Genomic DNA, 14,478 nt, shown 5'->3' with positions numbered 1-14,478 from the left:
CGCATATCTCAGCGGGTGCGATCATACCAGCACTAATGCACCGGATCCCATCAGAACTCCGAAGTTAAGCGTGCTTGGGCGAGAGTAGTACTAGGATGGGTGACCCCCTGGGAAGTCCTCGTATTGCACCCCTTTTTGCGAAATGCTCCTCCGACCCGTCCAGCTTCCTGCTTTTTCTCGACCGTTCCGCACACCCCAACCCCTGTATATCTCCCCCTGAGACCCCACGGCCGACTCATCACGAATGCGGCCAACGATCGAAAACGCGCCGGAATCCACCGAAAACAGCGAAATTTGGGCCACGAAATGTGGCACAACGGGGCAAGCCCAGCTGTCCACGTCGTGGAGCTCGCGGCGAGCTTCGCGTGCATAGGCTGCTCGCGGCGTGGCTCCACCAGTGCGCAAAGTTACGCCCCCCGGAAGATTCGACGTCCCACCTGTCGCTCCGCTGCTAGAGCATAAAAGGTTAAAGCGCGCATATCTCAGCGGGTGCGATCATACCAGCACTAATGCACCGGATCCCATCAGAACTCCGAAGTTAAGCGTGCTTGGGCGAGAGTAGTACTAGGATGGGTGACCCCCTGGGAAGTCCTCGTGTTGCACCCCTTTTTGCGAAATGCTCCTCCGACCCGTCCAGCTTCCTGCTTTTTCTCGACCGTTCCGCACACCCCAACCCCTGTATATCTCCCCCTGAGACCCCACGGCCGACTCATCACGAATGCGGCCAACGATCGAAAACGCACCGGAATCCACCGAAAACGGCAAAATTTGGGCCACGAAATGTGGCACAACGGGGCAAGCCCAACTGTCCACGTCGTGGAACTCGCGGCGAGCTTCGCGTGCATAGGCTGCTCGCGGCGTGGCTCCACCAGTGCGCAAAGTTACGCCCCCCGGAAGATTCGACGTCCCACCTGTCGCTCCGCTGCTAGAGCATAAAAGGTTAAAGCGCGCATATCTCAGCGGGTGCGATCATACCAGCACTAATGCACCGGATCCCATCAGAACTCCGAAGTTAAGCGTGCTTGGGCGAGAGTAGTACTAGGATGGGTGACCCCCTGGGAAGTCCTCGTGTTGCACCCCTTTTTGCGAAATGCTCCTCCGACCCGTCCAGCTTCCTATTTTTTCTCGACCGTTCCGCACACCCCAACCCCTGTATATCTCCCCCTGAGACCCCACGGCGGACTCATCACGAATGCGGCCAACGATCGAAAACGCGCCGGAATCCACCGAAAACGGCGAAATTTGGGCCACGAAATGTGGCACAACGGGGCAAGCCCAGCTGTCCACGTCGTGGAGCTCGCGGCGAGCTTCGCGTGCATAGGCTGCTCGCGGCGTGGCTCCACCAGTGCGCAAAGTTACGCCCCCGGAAGATTCGACGTCCCACCTGTCGCTCCGCTGCTAGAGCATAAAAGGTTAAAGCGCGCATATCTCAGCGGGTGCGATCATACCAGCACTAATGCACCGGATCCCATCAGAACTCCGAAGTTAAGCGTGCTTGGGCGAGAGTAGTACTAGGATGGGTGACCCCCTGGGAAGTCCTCGTGTTGCACCCCTTTTTGCGAAATGCTCCTCCGACCCGTCCAGCTCCCTGCTTTTTCTCGACCGTTCCGCACACCCCAACCCCTGTATATCTCCCCCTGAGACCCCACGGCCGACTCATCACGAATGCGGCCAACGATCGAAAACGCACCGGAATCCACCGAAAACGGCAAAATTTGGGCCACGAAATGTGGCACAACGGGGCAAGCCCAGCTGTCCACGTCGTGGAACTCGCGGCGAGCTTCGCGTGCATAGGCTGCTCGCGGCGTGGCTCCACCAGTCCGCAAAGTTACGCCCCCCGGAAGATTCGACGTCCCACCTATCGCTCCGCTGCTAGAGCATAAAAGGTTAAAGCGCGTATATCTCAGCGGGTTCGATCATACCAGCACTAATGCACCAGATCCCATCAGAACTCCGAAGTTAAGCGTGCTTGGGCGAGAGTAGTACTAGGATGGGTGACCCCCTGGGAAGTCCTCGTGTTGCACCCCTTTTTGCGAAATGCTCCTCCGACCCGTCCAGCTTCCTATTTTTTCTCGACCGTTCCGCACACCCCAACCCCTGTATATCTCCCCCTGAGACCCCACGGCGGACTCATCACGAATGCGGCCAACGATCGAAAACGCGCCGGAATCCACCGAAAACGGCGAAATTTGGGCCACGAAATGTGGCACAACGGGGCAAGCCCAGCTGTCCACGTCGTGGAGCTCGCGGCGAGCTTCGCGTGCATAGGCTGCTCGCGGCGTGGCTCCACCAGTGCGCAAAGTTACGCCCCCCGGAAGATTCGACGTCCCACCTGTCGCTCCGCTGCTAGAGCATAAAAGGTTAAAGCGCGCATATCTCAGCGGGTGCGATCATACCAGCACTAATGCACCGGATCCCATCAGAACTCCGAAGTTAAGCGTGCTTGGGCGAGAGTAGTACTAGGATGGGTGACCCCCTGGGAAGTCCTCGTGTTGCACCCCTTTTTGCGAAATGCTCCTCCGACCCGTCCAGCTCCCTGCTTTTTCTCGACCGTTCCGCACACCCCAACCCCTGTATATCTCCCCCTGAGACCCCACGGCCGACTCATCACGAATGCGGCCAACGATCGAAAACGCTCCGTAATCCACCGAAAACGGCGAAATTTGGGCCACGAAATGTGGCACAACGGGGCAAGCCCAGCTGTCCACGTCGTGGAGCTCGCGGCGAGCTTCGCGTGCATAGGCTGCTCGCGGCGTGGCTCCACCAGTGCGCAAAGTTACGCCCCCCGGAAGATTCGACGTCCCACCTGTCGCTCCGCTGCTAGAGCATGAAAGGTTAAAGCGCGCATATCTCAGCGGGTGCGATCATACCAGCACTAATGCACCGGATCCCATCAGAACTCCGAAGTTAAGCGTGCTTGGGCGAGAGTAGTACTAGGATGGGTGACCCCCTGGGAAGTCCTCGTGTTGCACCCCTTTTTGCGAAATGCTCCTCCGACCCGTCCAGCTTCCTGCTTTTTCTCGACCGTTCCGCACACCCCAACCCCTGTATATCTCCCTCTGAGACCCCAGGCCGACTCATCACGAATGCGGCCAACGATCGAAAACGCGCCGAAATCCACCGAAAACGGCGAAATTTGGGCCACGAAATGTGGCACAACGGGGCAAGCCCAGCTGTCCACGTCGTGGAGCTCGCGGCGAGCTTCGCGTGCATAGGCTGCTCGCGGCGTGGCTCCACCAGTGCGCAAAGTTACGCCCCCCGGAAGATTCGACGTCCCACCTGTCGCTCCGCTGCTAGAGCATGAAAGGTTAAAGCGCGCATATCTCAGCGGGTGCGATCATACCAGCACTAATGCACCGGATCCCATCAGAACTCCGAAGTTAAGCGTGCTTGGGCGAGAGTAGTACTAGGATGGGTGACCCCCTGGGAAGTCCTCGTGTTGCACCCCTTTTTGCGAAATGCTCCTCCGACCCGTCCAGCTTCCTGCTTTTTCTCGACCGTTCCGCACACCCCAACCCCTGTATATCTCCCTCTGAGACCCCAGGCCGACTCATCACGAATGCGGCCAACGATCGAAAACGCGCCGAAATCCACCGAAAACGGCGAAATTTGGGCCACGAAATGTGGCACAACGGGGCAAGCCCAGCTGTCCACGTCGTGGAGCTCGCGGCGAGCTTCGCGTGCATAGGCTGCTCGCGGCGTGGCTCCACCAGTGCGCAAAGTTACGCCCCCCGGAAGATTCGACGTCCCACCTGTCGCTCCGCTGCTAGAGCATAAAAGGTTAAAGCGCGCATATCTCAGCAGGTGCGATCATACCAGCACTAATGCACCGGATCCCATCAGAACTCCGAAGTTAAGCGTGCTTGGGCGAGAGTAGTACTAGGATGGGTGACCCCCTGGGAAGTCCTCGTGTTGCACCCCTTTTTGCGAAATGCTCCTCCGACCCGTCCAGCTCCCTGCTTTTTCTCGACCGTTCCGCACACCCCAACCCCTGTATATCTCCCCCTGAGACCCCACGGCCGACTCATCACGAATGCGGCCAACGATCGAAAACGCTCCGGAATCCACCGAAAACGGCGAAATTTGGGCCACGAAATGTGGCACAACGGGGCAAGCCCAGCTGTCCACGTCGTGGAGCTCGCGGCGAGCTTCGCGTGCATAGGCTGCTCGCGGCGTGGCTCCACCAGTGCGCAAAGTTACGCCCCCCGGAAGATTCGACGTCCCACCTGTCGCTCCGCTGCTAGAGCATGAAAGGTTAAAGCGCGCATATCTCAGCGGGTGCGATCATACCAGCACTAATGCATCGGATCCCATCAGAACTCCGAAGTTAAGCGTGCTTGGGCGAGAGTAGTACTAGGATGGGTGACCCCCTGGGAAGTCCTCGTGTTGCACCCCTTTTTGCGAAATGCTCCTCCGACCCGTCCAGCTCCCTGCTTTTTCTCGACCGTTCCGCACACCCCAACCCCTGTATATCTCCCCCTGAGACCCCACGGCCGACTCATCACGAATGCGGCCAACGATCGAAAACGCTCCGGAATCCACCGAAAACGGCGAAATTTGGGCCACGAAATGTGGCACAACGGGGCAAGCCCAGCTGTCCACGTCGTGGAGCTCGCGGCGAGCTTCGCGTGCATAGGCTGCTCGCGGCGTGGCTCCACCAGTGCGCAAAGTTACGCCCCCCGGAAGATTCGACGTCCCACCTGTCGCTCCGCTGCTAGAGCATAAAAGGTTAAAGCGCGCATATGTCAGCAGGTGCGATCATACCAGCACTAATGCACCGGATCCCATCAGAACTCCGAAGTTAAGCGTGCTTGGGCGAGAGTAGTACTAGGATGGGTGACCCCCTGGGAAGTCCTCGTGTTGCACCCCTTTTTGCGAAATGCTCCTCCGACCCGTCCAGCTCCCTGCTTTTTCTCGACCGTTCCGCACACCCCAACCCCTGTATATCTCCCCCTGAGACCCCACGGCCGACTCATCACGAATGCGGCCAACGATCGAAAACGCTCCGGAATCCACCGAAAACGGCGAAATTTGGGCCACGAAATGTGGCACAACGGGGCAAGCCCAGCTGTCCACGTCGTGGAGCTCGCGGCGAGCTTCGCGTGCATAGGCTGCTCGCGGCGTGGCTCCACCAGTGCGCAAAGTTACGCCCCCCGGAAGATTCGACGTCCCACCTGTCGCTCCGCTGCTAGAGCATGAAAGGTTAAAGCGCGCATATCTCAGCGGGTGCGATCATACCAGCACTAATGCACCGGATCCCATCAGAACTCCGAAGTTAAGCGTGCTTGGGCGAGAGTAGTACTAGGATGGGTGACCCCCTGGGAAGTCCTCGTGTTGCACCCCTTTTTGCGAAATGCTCCTCCGACCCGTCCAGCTCCCTGCTTTTTCTCGACCGTTCCGCACACCCCAACCCCTGTATATCTCCCCCTGAGACCCCACGGCCGACTCATCACGAATGCGGCCAACGATCGAAAACGCTCCGGAATCCACCGAAAACGGCGAAATTTGGGCCACGAAATGTGGCACAACGGGGCAAGCCCAGCTGTCCACGTCGTGGAGCTCGCGGCGAGCTTCGCGTGCATAGGCTGCTCGCGGCGTGGCTCCACCAGTGCGCAAAGTTACGCCCCCCGGAAGATTCGACGTCCCACCTGTCGCTCCGCTGCTAGAGCATAAAAGGTTAAAGCGCGCATATCTCAGCGGGTGCGATCATACCAGCACTAATGCACCGGATCCCATCAGAACTCCGAAGTTAAGCGTGCTTGGGCGAGAGTAGTACTAGGATGGGTGACCCCCTGGGAAGTCCTCGTGTTGCACCCCTTTTTGCGAAATGCTCCTCCGACCCGTCCAGCTTCCTGCTTTTTCTCGACCGTTCCGCACACCCCAACCCCTGTATATCTCCCCCTGAGACCCCACGGCCGACTCATCACGAATGCGGCCAACGATCGAAAACGCGCCGGAATCCACCGAAAACGGCGAAATTTGGGCCACGAAATGTGGCACAACGGGGCAAGCCCAGCTGTCCACGTCGTGGAGCTCGCGGCGAGCTTCGCGTGCATAGGCTGCTCGCGGCGTGGCTCCACCAGTGCGCAAAGTTACGCCCCCCGGAAGATTCGACGTCCCACCTGTCGCTCCGCTGCTAGAGCATAAAAGGTTAAAGCGCGCATATCTCAGCGGGTGCGATCATACCAGCACTAATGCACCGGATCCCATCAGAACTCCGAAGTTAAGCGTGCTTGGGCGAGAGTAGTACTAGGATGGGTGACCCCCTGGGAAGTCCTCGTGTTGCACCCCTTTTTGCGAAATGCTCCTCCGACCCGTCCAGCTTCCTGCTTTTTCTCGACCGTTCCGCACACCCCAACCCCTGTATATCTCCCCCTGAGACCCCACGGCCGACTCATCACGAATGCGGCCAACGATCGAAAACGCGCCGGAATCCACCGAAAACGGCGAAATTTGGGCCACGAAATGTGGCACAACGGGGCAAGCCCAGCTGTCCACGTCGTGGAGCTCGCGGCGAGCTTCGCGTGCATAGGCTGCTCGCGGCGTGGCTCCACCAGTGCGCAAAGTTACGCCCCCCGGAAGATTCGACGTCCCACCTGTCGCTCCGCTGCTAGAGCATAAAAGGTTAAAGCGCGCATATCTCAGCGGGTGCGATCATACCAGCACTAATGCACCGGATCCCATCAGAACTCCGAAGTTAAGCGTGCTTGGGCGAGAGTAGTACTAGGATGGGTGACCCCCTGGGAAGTCCTCGTATTGCACCCCTTTTTGCGAAATGCTCCTCCGACCCGTCCAGCTTCCTGCTTTTTCTCGACCGTTCCGCACACCCCAACCCTTGTATATCTCCCCTGAGACCCCACGGCCGACTCATCACGAATGCGGCCAACGATCGAAAACGCGCCGGAATCCACCGAAAACAGCGAAATTTGGGCCACGAAATGTGGCACAACGGTGCAAGCCCAGCTGTCCACGTCGTGGAGCTCGCGGCGAGCTTCGCGTGCATAGGCTGCTCGCGGCGTGGCTCCACCAGTGCGCAAAGTTACGCCCCCCGGAAGATTCGACGTCCCACCTGTCGCTCCGCTGCTAGAGCATAAAAGGTTAAAGCGCGCATATCTCAGCGGGTGCGATCATACCAGCACTAATGCACCGGATCCCATCAGAACTCCGAAGTTAAGCGTGCTTGGGCGAGAGTAGTACTAGGATGGGTGACCCCCTGGGAAGTCCTCGTGTTGCACCCCTTTTTGCGAAATGCTCCTCCGACCCGTCCAGCTTCCTGCTTTTTCTCGACCGTTCCGCACACCCCAACCCCTGTATATCTCCCCCTGAGATCCCACGGCCGACTCATCACGAATGCGGCCAACGATCGAAAACGCACCGGAATCCACCGAAAACGGCAAAATTTGGGCCACGAAATGTGGCACAACGGGGCAAGCCCAGCTGTCCACGTCGTGGAACTCGCGGCGAGCTTCGCGTGCATAGGCTGCTCGCGGCGTGGCTCCACCAGTGCGCAAAGTTACGCCCCCCGGAAGATTCGACGTCCCACCTGTCGCTCCGCTGCTAGAGCATAAAAGGTTAAAGCGCGCATATCTCAGCGGGTGCGATCATACCAGCACTAATGCACCGGATCCCATCAGAACTCCGAAGTTAAGCGTGCTTGGGCGAGAGTAGTACTAGGATGGGTGACCCCCTGGGAAGTCCTCGTGTTGCACCCCTTTTTGCGAAATGCTCCTCCGACCCGTCCAGCTTCCTATTTTTTCTCGACCGTTCCGCACACCCCAACCCCTGTATATCTCCCCCTGAGACCCCACGGCGGACTCATCACGAATGCGGCCAACGATCGAAAACGCGCCGGAATCCACCGAAAACGACGAAATTTGGGCCACGAAATGTGGCACAACGGGGCAAGCCCAGCTGTCCACGTCGTGGAGCTCGCGGCGAGCTTCGCGTGCATAGGCTGCTCGCGGCGTGGCTCCACCAGTGCGCAAAGTTACGCCCCCCGGAAGATTCGACGTCCCACCTGTCGCTCCGCTGCTAGAGCATAAAAGGTTAAAGCGCGCATATCTCAGCGGGTGCGATCATACCAGCACTAATGCACCGGATCCCATCAGAACTCCGAAGTTAAGCGTGCTTGGGCGAGAGTAGTATTAGGATGGGTGACCCCCTGGGAAGTCCTCGTGTTGCACCCCTTTTTGCGAAATGCTCCTCCGACCCGTCCAGCTCCCTGCTTTTTCTCGACCGTTCCGCACACCCCAACCCCTGTATATCTCCCCCTGAGACCCCACGGCCGACTCATCACGAATGCGGCCAACGATCGAAAACGCTCCGGAATCCACCGAAAACGGCGAAATTTGGGCCACGAAATGTGGCACAACGGGGCAAGCCCAGCTGTCCACGTCGTGGAGCTCGCGGCGAGCTTCGCGTGCATAGGCTGCTCGCGGCGTGGCTCCACCAGTGCGCAAAGTTACGCCCCCCGGAAGATTCGACGTCCCACCTGTCGCTCCGCTGCTAGAGCATGAAAGGTTAAAGCGCGCATATCTCAGCCGGTGCGATCATACCAGCACTAATGCACCGGATCCCATCAGAACTCCGAAGTTAAGCGTGCTTGGGCGAGAGTAGTACTAGGATGGGTGACCCCCTGGGAAGTCCTCGTGTTGCACCCCTTTTTGCGAAATGCTCCTCCGACCCGTCCAGCTTCCTGCTTTTTCTCGACTGTTCCGCACACCCCAACCCCTGTATATCTCCCCCTGAGACCCCACGGCCGACTCATCACGAATGCGGCCAACGATCGAAAACGCGCCGAAATCCACCGAAAACGGCGAAATTTGGGCCACGAAATGTGGCACAACGGGGCAAGCCCAGCTGTCCACGTCGTGGAGCTCGCGGCGAGCTTCGCGTGCATAGGCTGCTCGCGGCGTGGCTCCACCAGTGCGCAAAGTTACGCCCCCCGGAAGATTCGACGTCCCACCTGTCGCTCCGCTGCTAGAGCATAAAAGGTTAAAGCGCGCATATCTCAGCAGGTGCGATCATACCAGCACTAATGCACCGGATCCCATCAGAACTCCGAAGTTAAGCGTGCTTGGGCGAGAGTAGTACTAGGATGGGTGACCCCCTGGGAAGTCCTCGTGTTGCACCCCTTTTTGCGAAATGTTCCTCCGACCCGTCCAGCTCCCTGCTTTTTCTCGACCGTTCCGCACACCCCAACCCCTGTATATCTCCCCCTGAGACCCCACGGCCGACTCATCACGAATGCGGCCAACGATCGAAAACGCTCCGGAATCCACCGAAAACGGCGAAATTTGGGCCACGAAATGTGGCACAACGGGGCAAGCCCAGCTGTCCACGTCGTGGAGCTCGCGGCGAGCTTCGCGTGCATAGGCTGCTCGCGGCGTGGCTCCACCAGTGCGCAAAGTTACGCCCCCCGGAAGATTCGACGTCCCACCTGTCGCTCCGCTGCTAGAGCATGAAAGGTTAAAGCGCGCATATCTCAGCGGGTGCGATCATACCAGCACTAATGCACCGGATCCCATCAGAACTCCGAAGTTAAGCGTGCTTGGGCGAGAGTAGTACTAGGATGGGTGACCCCCTGGGAAGTCCTCGTGTTGCACCCCTTTTTGCGAAATGCTCCTCCGACTCGTCCAGCTTCCTGCTTTTTCTCGACCGTTCCGCACACCCCAACCCCTGTATATCTCCCCCTGAGACCCCACGGCCGACTCATCACGAATGCGGCCAACGATCGAAAACGCGTCGGAATCCACCGAAAACGGCGAAATTTGGGCCACGAAATGTGGCACAAGGGGGCAAGCCCAGCTGTCCACGTCGTGGAGCTCGCGGCGAGCTTCGCGTGCATAGGCTGCTCGCGGCGTGGCTCCACCAGTGCGCAAAGTTACGCCCCCCGGAAGATTCGACGTCCCACCTGTCGCTCCGCTGCTAGAGCATAAAAGGTTAAAGCGCGCATATCTCAGCGGGTGCGATCATACCAGCACTAATGCACCGGATCCCATCAGAACTCCGAAGTTAAGCGTGCTTGGGCGAGAGTAGTACTAGGATGGGTGACCCCCTGGGAAGTCCTCGTGTTGCACCCCTTTTTGCGAAATGCTCCTCCGACCCGTCCAGCTCCCTGCTTTTTCTCGACCGTTCCGCACACCCCAACCCCTGTATATCTCCCCCTGAGACCCCACGGCCGACTCATCACGAATGCGGCCAACGATCGAAAACGCTCCGGAATCCACCGAAAACGGCGAAATTTGGGCCACGAAATGTGGCACAATGGGGCAAGCCCAGCTGTCCACGTCGTGGAGCTCGCGGCGAGCTTCGCGTGCATAGGCTGCTCGCGGCGTGGCTCCACCAGTGCGCAAAGTTACGCCCCCCGGAAGATTCGACGTCCCACCTGTCGCTCCGCTGCTAGAGCATGAAAGGTTAAAGCGCGCATATCTCAGCGGGTGCGATCATACCAGCACTAATGCACCGGATCCCATTAGAACTCCGAAGTTAAGCGTGCTTGGGCGAGAGTAGTACTAGGATGGGTGACCCCCTGGGAAGTCCTCGTGTTGCACCCCTTTTTGCGAAATGCTCCTCCGACCCGTCCAGCTTCCTGCTTTTTCTCGACCGTTCCGCACACCCCAACCCCTGTATATCTCCCCCTTAGACCCCACGGCCGACTCATCACGAATGCGGCCAACGATCGAAAACGCGCCGGAATCCACCGAAAACGGCGAAATTTGGGCCACGAAATGTGGCACAACGGGGCAAGCCCAGCTGTCCACGTCGTGGAGCTCGCGGCGAGCTTCGCGTGCATAGGCTGCTCGCGGCGTGGCTCCACCAGTGCGCAAAGTTACGCCCCCCGGAAGATTCGACGTCCCACCTGTCGCTCCGCTGCTAGAGCATGAAAGGTTAAAGCGCGCATATCTCAGCGGGTGCGATCATACCAGCACTAATGCACCGGATCCCATCAGAACTCCGAAGTTAAGCGTGCTTGGGCGAGAGTAGTACTAGGATGGGTGACCCCCTGGGAAGTCCTCGTGTTGCACCCCTTTTTGCGAAATGCTCCTCCGACCCGTCCAGCTTCCTGCTTTTTCTCGACCGTTCCGCACACCCCAACCCCTGTATATCTCCCCCTGAGACCCCACGGCCGACTCATCACGAATGCGGCCAACGATCGAAAACGCGTCGGAATCCACCGAAAACGGCGAAATTTGGGCCACGAAATGTGGCACAAGGGGGCAAGCCCAGCTGTCCACGTCGTGGAGCTCGCGGCGAGCTTCGCGTGCATAGGCTGCTCGCGGCGTGGCTCCACCAGTGCGCAAAGTTACGCCCCCCGGAAGATTCGACGTCCCACCTGTCGCTCCGCTGCTAGAGCATAAAAGGTTAAAGCGCGCATATCTCAGCGGGTGCGATCATACCAGCACTAATGCACCGGATCCCATCAGAACTCCGAAGTTAAGCGTGCTTGGGCGAGAGTAGTACTAGGATGGGTGACCCCCTGGGAAGTCCTCGTGTTGCACCCCTTTTTGCGAAATGCTCCTCCGACCCGTCCAGCTCCCTGCTTTTTCTCGACCGTTCCGCACACCCCAACCCCTGTATATCTCCCCCTGAGACCCCACGGCCGACTCATCACGAATGCGGCCAACGATCGAAAACGCTCCGGAATCCACCGAAAACGGCGAAATTTGGGCCACGAAATGTGGCACAATGGGGCAAGCCCAGCTGTCCACGTCGTGGAGCTCGCGGCGAGCTTCGCGTGCATAGGCTGCTCGCGGCGTGGCTCCACCAGTGCGCAAAGTTACGCCCCCCGGAAGATTCGACGTCCCACCTGTCGCTCCGCTGCTAGAGCATGAAAGGTTAAAGCGCGCATATCTCAGCGGGTGCGATCATACCAGCACTAATGCACCGGATCCCATTAGAACTCCGAAGTTAAGCGTGCTTGGGCGAGAGTAGTACTAGGATGGGTGACCCCCTGGGAAGTCCTCGTGTTGCACCCCTTTTTGCGAAATGCTCCTCCGACCCGTCCAGCTTCCTGCTTTTTCTCGACCGTTCCGCACACCCCAACCCCTGTATATCTCCCCCTTAGACCCCACGGCCGACTCATCACGAATGCGGCCAACGATCGAAAACGCGCCGGAATCCACCGAAAACGGCGAAATTTGGGCCACGAAATGTGGCACAACGGGGCAAGCCCAGCTGTCCACGTCGTGGAGCTCGCGGCGAGCTTCGCGTGCATAGGCTGCTCGCGGCGTGGCTCCACCAGTGCGCAAAGTTACGCCCCCCGGAAGATTCGACGTCCCACCTGTCGCTCCGCTGCTAGAGCATAAAAGGTTAAAGCGCGCATATCTCAGCGGGTGCGATCATACCAGCACTAATGCACCGGATCCCATCAGAACTCCGAAGTTAAGCGTGCTTGGGCGAGAGTAGTACTAGGATGGGTGACCCCCTGGGAAGTCCTCGTATTGCACCCCTTTTTGCGAAATGCTCCTCCGACCCGTCCAGCTTCCTGCTTTTTCTCGACCGTTCCGCACACCCCAACCCCTGTATATCTCCCCTGAGACCCCACGGCCGACTCATCACGAATGCGGCCAACGATCGAAAACGCGCCGGAATCCACCGAAAACAGCGAAATTTGGGCCACGAAATGTGGCACAACGGGGCAAGCCCAGCTGTCCACGTCGTGGAGCTCGCGGCGAGCTTCGCGTGCATAGGCTGCTCGCGGCGTGGCTCCACCAGTGCGCAAAGTTACGCCCCCCGGAAGATTCGACGTCCCACCTGTCGCTCCGCTGCTAGAGCATAAAAGGTTAAAGCGCGCATATCTCAGCGGGTGCGATCATACCAGCACTAATGCACCGGATGCCATCAGAACTCCGAAGTTAAGCGTGCTTGGGCGAGAGTAGTACTAGGATGGGTGACCCCCTGGGAAGTCCTCGTGTTGCACCCCTTTTTGCGAAATGCTCCTCCGACCCGTCCAGCTTCCTGCTTTTTCTCGACCGTTCCGCACACCCCAACCCCTGTATATCTCCCCCTGAGATCCCACGGCCGACTCATCACGAATGCGGCCAACGATCGAAAACGCACCGGAATCCACCGAAAACGGCAAAATTTGGGCCACGAAATGTGGCACAACGGGGCAAGCCCAGCTGTCCACGTCGTGGAACTCGCGGCGAGCTTCGCGTGCATAGGCTGCTCGCGGCGTGGCTCCACCAGTGCGCAAAGTTACGCCCCCCGGAAGATTCGACGTCCCACCTGTCGCTCCGCTGCTAGAGCATAAAAGGTTAAAGCGCGCATATCTCAGCGGGTGCGATCATACCAGCACTAATTCACCGGATCCCATCAGAACTCCGAAGTTAAGCGTGCTTGGGCGAGAGTAGTACTAGGATGGGTGACCCCCTGGGAAGTCCTCGTGTTGCACCCCTTTTTGCGAAATGCTCCTCCGACCCGTCCAGCTTCCTATTTTTTCTCGACCGTTCCGCACACCCCAACCCCTGTATATCTCCCCCTGAGACCCCACGGCGGACTCATCACGAATGCGGCCAACGATCGAAAACGCGCCGGAATCCACCGAAAACGACGAAATTTGGGCCACGAAATGTGGCACAACGGGGCAAGCCCAGCTGTCCACGTCGTGGAGCTCGCGGCGAGCTTCGCGTGCATAGGCTGCTCGCGGCGTGGCTCCACCAGTGCGCAAAGTTACGCCCCCCGGAAGATTCGACGTCCCACCTGTCGCTCCGCTGCTAGAGCATAAAAGGTTAAAGCGCGCATATCTCAGCGGGTGCGATCATACCAGCACTAATGCACCGGATCCCATCAGAACTCCGAAGTTAAGCGTGCTTGGGCGAGAGTAGTACTAGGATGGGTGACCCCCTGGGAAGTCCTCGTGTTGCACCCATTTTTGCGAAATGCTCCTCCGACCCGTCCAGCTCCCTGCTTTTTCTCGACCGTTCCGCACACCCCAACCCCTGTATATCTCCCCCTGAGACCCCACGGCCGACTCATCACGAATGCGGCCAACGATCGAAAACGCTCCGGAATCCACCGAAAACGGCGAAATTTGGGCCACGAAATGTGGCACAACGGGGCAAGCCCAGCTGTCCACGTCGTGGAGCTCGCGGCGAGCTTCGCGTGCATAGGCTGCTCGCGGCGTGGCTCCACCAGTGCGCAAAGTTACGCCCCCCGGAAGATTCGACGTCCCACCTGTCGCTCCGCTGCTAGAGCATGAAAGGTTAAAGCGCGCATATCTCAGCGGGTGCGATCATACCAGCACTAATGCACCGGATCCCATCAGAACTCCGAAGTTAAGCGTGCTTGGGCGAGAGTAGTACTAGGATGGGTGACCCCCTGGGAAGTCCTCGTGTTGCACCCCTTTTTGCGAAATGCTCCTCCGACCCGTCCAGCTTCCTGCTTTTTCTCGACCGTTCCGCACACCCCAACCCCTGTATATCTCCCCCTGAGACCCCACGGCCGACTCATCACGAATGCGGCCAACGATCGAAA

At 58.9% G+C, this 14,478-nt stretch overlaps 31 non-coding genes across 31 annotated transcripts; all 31 read left to right on the top strand.

The window, feature by feature from the left end:
- The first annotated feature begins 13 nt into the window (after window positions 1-13).
- LOC148786421 (5S ribosomal RNA) lies at window positions 14-132 on the top strand. The gene has a single exon (XR_016062365.1). It is a non-coding gene; the product is annotated as a 5S ribosomal RNA (ribosomal RNA).
- Window positions 133-487: 355 nt separating this feature from the next.
- Window positions 488-606, top strand: LOC148786420 (5S ribosomal RNA). Its single transcript, XR_016062602.1, has one exon. It is a non-coding gene; the product is annotated as a 5S ribosomal RNA (ribosomal RNA).
- A 355-nt stretch (window positions 607-961) lies between these two features.
- Window positions 962-1,080, top strand: LOC148786419 (5S ribosomal RNA). Its single transcript, XR_016062601.1, has one exon. It is a non-coding gene; the product is annotated as a 5S ribosomal RNA (ribosomal RNA).
- A 354-nt stretch (window positions 1,081-1,434) lies between these two features.
- Window positions 1,435-1,553, top strand: LOC148786418 (5S ribosomal RNA). The gene has a single exon (XR_016062600.1). It is a non-coding gene; the product is annotated as a 5S ribosomal RNA (ribosomal RNA).
- A 355-nt stretch (window positions 1,554-1,908) lies between these two features.
- Window positions 1,909-2,027, top strand: LOC148786417 (5S ribosomal RNA). The gene has a single exon (XR_016062231.1). It is a non-coding gene; the product is annotated as a 5S ribosomal RNA (ribosomal RNA).
- Window positions 2,028-2,382: 355 nt separating this feature from the next.
- Window positions 2,383-2,501, top strand: LOC148786416 (5S ribosomal RNA). The gene has a single exon (XR_016062598.1). It is a non-coding gene; the product is annotated as a 5S ribosomal RNA (ribosomal RNA).
- A 355-nt stretch (window positions 2,502-2,856) lies between these two features.
- On the top strand, window positions 2,857-2,975 carry LOC148786415 (5S ribosomal RNA). The gene has a single exon (XR_016062597.1). It is a non-coding gene; the product is annotated as a 5S ribosomal RNA (ribosomal RNA).
- Window positions 2,976-3,329: 354 nt separating this feature from the next.
- LOC148786414 (5S ribosomal RNA) lies at window positions 3,330-3,448 on the top strand. The gene has a single exon (XR_016062596.1). It is a non-coding gene; the product is annotated as a 5S ribosomal RNA (ribosomal RNA).
- A 354-nt stretch (window positions 3,449-3,802) lies between these two features.
- On the top strand, window positions 3,803-3,921 carry LOC148786413 (5S ribosomal RNA). The gene has a single exon (XR_016061773.1). It is a non-coding gene; the product is annotated as a 5S ribosomal RNA (ribosomal RNA).
- A 355-nt stretch (window positions 3,922-4,276) lies between these two features.
- On the top strand, window positions 4,277-4,395 carry LOC148786412 (5S ribosomal RNA). Its single transcript, XR_016061843.1, has one exon. It is a non-coding gene; the product is annotated as a 5S ribosomal RNA (ribosomal RNA).
- A 355-nt stretch (window positions 4,396-4,750) lies between these two features.
- Window positions 4,751-4,869, top strand: LOC148786411 (5S ribosomal RNA). Its single transcript, XR_016061772.1, has one exon. It is a non-coding gene; the product is annotated as a 5S ribosomal RNA (ribosomal RNA).
- Window positions 4,870-5,224: 355 nt separating this feature from the next.
- On the top strand, window positions 5,225-5,343 carry LOC148786410 (5S ribosomal RNA). The gene has a single exon (XR_016062595.1). It is a non-coding gene; the product is annotated as a 5S ribosomal RNA (ribosomal RNA).
- Window positions 5,344-5,698: 355 nt separating this feature from the next.
- LOC148786409 (5S ribosomal RNA) lies at window positions 5,699-5,817 on the top strand. Its single transcript, XR_016062594.1, has one exon. It is a non-coding gene; the product is annotated as a 5S ribosomal RNA (ribosomal RNA).
- Window positions 5,818-6,172: 355 nt separating this feature from the next.
- On the top strand, window positions 6,173-6,291 carry LOC148786408 (5S ribosomal RNA). The gene has a single exon (XR_016062593.1). It is a non-coding gene; the product is annotated as a 5S ribosomal RNA (ribosomal RNA).
- Window positions 6,292-6,646: 355 nt separating this feature from the next.
- On the top strand, window positions 6,647-6,765 carry LOC148786407 (5S ribosomal RNA). The gene has a single exon (XR_016062354.1). It is a non-coding gene; the product is annotated as a 5S ribosomal RNA (ribosomal RNA).
- A 354-nt stretch (window positions 6,766-7,119) lies between these two features.
- LOC148786406 (5S ribosomal RNA) lies at window positions 7,120-7,238 on the top strand. The gene has a single exon (XR_016062592.1). It is a non-coding gene; the product is annotated as a 5S ribosomal RNA (ribosomal RNA).
- Window positions 7,239-7,593: 355 nt separating this feature from the next.
- Window positions 7,594-7,712, top strand: LOC148786405 (5S ribosomal RNA). Its single transcript, XR_016062591.1, has one exon. It is a non-coding gene; the product is annotated as a 5S ribosomal RNA (ribosomal RNA).
- Window positions 7,713-8,067: 355 nt separating this feature from the next.
- LOC148786404 (5S ribosomal RNA) lies at window positions 8,068-8,186 on the top strand. Its single transcript, XR_016068424.1, has one exon. It is a non-coding gene; the product is annotated as a 5S ribosomal RNA (ribosomal RNA).
- A 355-nt stretch (window positions 8,187-8,541) lies between these two features.
- LOC148786403 (5S ribosomal RNA) lies at window positions 8,542-8,660 on the top strand. The gene has a single exon (XR_016061865.1). It is a non-coding gene; the product is annotated as a 5S ribosomal RNA (ribosomal RNA).
- A 355-nt stretch (window positions 8,661-9,015) lies between these two features.
- LOC148786402 (5S ribosomal RNA) lies at window positions 9,016-9,134 on the top strand. The gene has a single exon (XR_016061771.1). It is a non-coding gene; the product is annotated as a 5S ribosomal RNA (ribosomal RNA).
- Window positions 9,135-9,489: 355 nt separating this feature from the next.
- Window positions 9,490-9,608, top strand: LOC148786401 (5S ribosomal RNA). Its single transcript, XR_016062590.1, has one exon. It is a non-coding gene; the product is annotated as a 5S ribosomal RNA (ribosomal RNA).
- A 355-nt stretch (window positions 9,609-9,963) lies between these two features.
- LOC148786400 (5S ribosomal RNA) lies at window positions 9,964-10,082 on the top strand. Its single transcript, XR_016062589.1, has one exon. It is a non-coding gene; the product is annotated as a 5S ribosomal RNA (ribosomal RNA).
- A 355-nt stretch (window positions 10,083-10,437) lies between these two features.
- Window positions 10,438-10,556, top strand: LOC148786399 (5S ribosomal RNA). The gene has a single exon (XR_016068113.1). It is a non-coding gene; the product is annotated as a 5S ribosomal RNA (ribosomal RNA).
- Window positions 10,557-10,911: 355 nt separating this feature from the next.
- Window positions 10,912-11,030, top strand: LOC148786398 (5S ribosomal RNA). Its single transcript, XR_016062587.1, has one exon. It is a non-coding gene; the product is annotated as a 5S ribosomal RNA (ribosomal RNA).
- Window positions 11,031-11,385: 355 nt separating this feature from the next.
- Window positions 11,386-11,504, top strand: LOC148786397 (5S ribosomal RNA). The gene has a single exon (XR_016062586.1). It is a non-coding gene; the product is annotated as a 5S ribosomal RNA (ribosomal RNA).
- Window positions 11,505-11,859: 355 nt separating this feature from the next.
- On the top strand, window positions 11,860-11,978 carry LOC148786396 (5S ribosomal RNA). The gene has a single exon (XR_016068112.1). It is a non-coding gene; the product is annotated as a 5S ribosomal RNA (ribosomal RNA).
- Window positions 11,979-12,333: 355 nt separating this feature from the next.
- Window positions 12,334-12,452, top strand: LOC148786395 (5S ribosomal RNA). The gene has a single exon (XR_016062343.1). It is a non-coding gene; the product is annotated as a 5S ribosomal RNA (ribosomal RNA).
- Window positions 12,453-12,806: 354 nt separating this feature from the next.
- Window positions 12,807-12,925, top strand: LOC148786394 (5S ribosomal RNA). Its single transcript, XR_016062188.1, has one exon. It is a non-coding gene; the product is annotated as a 5S ribosomal RNA (ribosomal RNA).
- Window positions 12,926-13,280: 355 nt separating this feature from the next.
- Window positions 13,281-13,399, top strand: LOC148786393 (5S ribosomal RNA). The gene has a single exon (XR_016068270.1). It is a non-coding gene; the product is annotated as a 5S ribosomal RNA (ribosomal RNA).
- Window positions 13,400-13,754: 355 nt separating this feature from the next.
- LOC148786392 (5S ribosomal RNA) lies at window positions 13,755-13,873 on the top strand. The gene has a single exon (XR_016068110.1). It is a non-coding gene; the product is annotated as a 5S ribosomal RNA (ribosomal RNA).
- A 355-nt stretch (window positions 13,874-14,228) lies between these two features.
- LOC148786391 (5S ribosomal RNA) lies at window positions 14,229-14,347 on the top strand. The gene has a single exon (XR_016062585.1). It is a non-coding gene; the product is annotated as a 5S ribosomal RNA (ribosomal RNA).
- Window positions 14,348-14,478: the final 131 nt, after the last annotated feature.

The sequence above is a fragment of the Sesamum indicum genome, linkage group LG10 (assembly GCF_026168435.1).
Source record: "Sesamum indicum cultivar Baizhima isolate 11 linkage group LG10, ASM2616843v1, whole genome shotgun sequence".
NCBI classification, from domain to species: domain Eukaryota; kingdom Viridiplantae; phylum Streptophyta; class Magnoliopsida; order Lamiales; family Pedaliaceae; genus Sesamum; species Sesamum indicum.
Note: the sequence above shows the minus strand (reverse complement) of the source record. Positions and strands in the feature narration are given on the sequence as shown.